Genomic DNA, 2,500 nt, shown 5'->3' with positions numbered 1-2,500 from the left:
GGCGCCAGCACGAGCAAAATCATCCGCGGTGCGGTGGCCTTGCACGGCCTTTTGTCTTTGGAACCAACCATCAGTGCCACGGGAAGTGCCGGAGTCCCGGCATCCGCGGTGCCAAGTCATTGCGCCCTTGGTCTCTGCAGCGGGGCATGCCGGGCACTCCCAACCATTGCAAGCAAGCAAGCAAGCAAGCAAGAAAGTAAGTAAGTAAGTAAGTATTACATATAGGGGCGGGACATGCGGGGAGATCTGCGAAACGTGCATTACGGGGCACACGCGTACCTACCGGGGCATACCGACCCCTATTGGGGCACACGTGTGCATATCGGGGCATACCGGGCCTATCGGGGCACACGCGTACATACCGGGGCATACCGAGCCCTACTGGGGCACACGTGCGCATATCGGGGCGTACCAAGCCTATCGGGGCATACGCATGTATCCCAAGGCATACCGAGTCTATCCGGGCATACGCGTTCATACCGGGGCGTAACGGGCCTATCGGGGCATACTTGGGCATATCCGGGCAAAAAATGCCCAAAACTTGCGCAACCTTGGCAACCGTGGTCCATTCCTCTCTATATGCCTAGCCTTGCCAACCGTGGTCCATTCCTCACTATATGCCATGGCCTTGTGCCCATGGTCTTCCCAAGACAGCGTCCAAGGCCCCCGGAAGGCCAAGGGAGCCCAACCCAGCAATGCCCTGCTATGGCAAGCCAAGGCCAAGCATTCCGGTGCCTATCCGGGCAAAAATGCAATTCCTCTCTATATGCCTAGCCTTGGCAACCGTGGTCCATTCCCCACCATATGCCATGGCCTTGTGCCCATGGTCTTCCCAAGACAGTGTCCAAGGCGCCCGGAAGGCCAAGGGAGCCCAACCCAGCAATGCCCTGCTTTGGCAAGCCAAGGCCAAGCATTCCGGTGCCTAACCTTGGCAACCGTGGTCCTTTCCTCACCATATGCCATGGCCTTGTGCCCATGGTCTTCGCAAGACATCGTCCAAGGCGCCCAAAAGGCCAAGGGAGCCCAACCCAGCAATGCCTTGCTAGGACAAGCCAAGGCCAAGCATTCCGGTGCCTATCCGGGCAAAAACGCCCAAAGCATGCCCATTCCTTAGCCTATCCAGGCAAAAACGCCCAAAATCTGCACATTCTAGTGCCTATCCGGGCAAAAACACCCACCAGCATGCCACCCTCCTATAGGGTTTGCACAACCAACCAGCCTAACCACCAGTGGCAACCAAAGGTGCTGTTAGCGACGACTTCTGAAGACGCAACGAGACGCGACGTGTTTGCGCCCAGACGCGACGAGACGATGCGGGATCTGCGCCCAAGAATGCCTAGACCCGTCGACTTGATGCGGGATCAGCTCGCCCAAGCATGCCTAGTGTGCAAGGCCTGTGTGCAAGGCTAGTGTCCAAGGCTAGTGTGCAAGGCTCATGTGGAACGCTAGTGCGCAAGGCTAGTGCCCAAGGCCTGTGTGCCAGGCCCGTGTGCAAGGCTAGTGTCCAGGGCTTGTGTGCATTGCTTGAGTGCAAGGCTTGTGTGCATTGCTCGAGTGCATGGCTTGTGAGCAAGGGTTGTGCGCAAGGCTAGTGTGCGGGGCTTGTGCGCATGGCTAATGTGCACGGCTTGTGTGCATGGCTACCGTGCAAGGCTAGTTTGCATGGCTAGGGTGCAAGGCTCGCATGCGAGGCTAGTGTGCAAGGCTGCGTGCAAGGGAAGCGTGCAGGGCGAGTGTGCGAGGCCACTGTGCACGGCGCCAGCAATAGCGAGCCATCATCCGCGTTGCCATGGCTCGCTTGGCCTTGGCTTGCCAGGCCCCGACACGAGCAATCGCGCATTTTCTTTGCAACCGACCATCAATGCCGCCCAACGGGGCCAGCACGAGCAGTCATCCGCGGTCCCCTGGCCCTGCGCACGTTTGTCTTTGAAACCGAGCATCAATGCCACAGAAAGTGCCGGGGCGCCAGCTGGAGCCATCATCCGACGTGCCATGGCTCGCTTGGCCTTGGCTTGCCGGGCCCCGACACGAGCAATCGCGCATTTTCTTTGCAACCGACCATCAATGCCGCCCAACGGGGCCAGCACGAGCAGTCATCCGCGGTCCCCTGGCCCTGCGCACGTTTGTCTTTGAAACCGAGCATCAATGCCACAGAAAGTGCCGGGGCGCCAGCTGGAGCCATCATCCGACGTGCCATGGCTCTGGTCCCATGGTCTTCGCAACCGAGCATTCGTGACACCCGCGGGGCCAGGACACCAACCCTTCCGACACGAGCATTCGCGCATGTTCTTTGGCCACACAACGGCGCCAGCACGAGCAAAATCATCCGCGGTGCGGTGGCCTTGCACGGCCTTTTGTCTTTGGAACCAACCATCAGTGCCACGGGAAGTGCCGGAGTCCCGGCATCCGCGGTGCCAAGTCATTGCGCCCTTGGTCTCTGCAGCGGGGCATGCCGGGCACTCCCAACCATTGCAAGCAAGCAAGCAAGCAAGAAAGAAAG

This window comes from Tasmannia lanceolata, unplaced genomic scaffold (assembly GCF_043159265.1).
Source record: "Tasmannia lanceolata isolate RefF3 unplaced genomic scaffold, GAP_Taslan_0.1 ptg000038l, whole genome shotgun sequence".
Taxonomy (NCBI): domain Eukaryota; kingdom Viridiplantae; phylum Streptophyta; class Magnoliopsida; order Canellales; family Winteraceae; genus Tasmannia; species Tasmannia lanceolata.
This window is presented reverse-complemented; position numbering follows the sequence as displayed.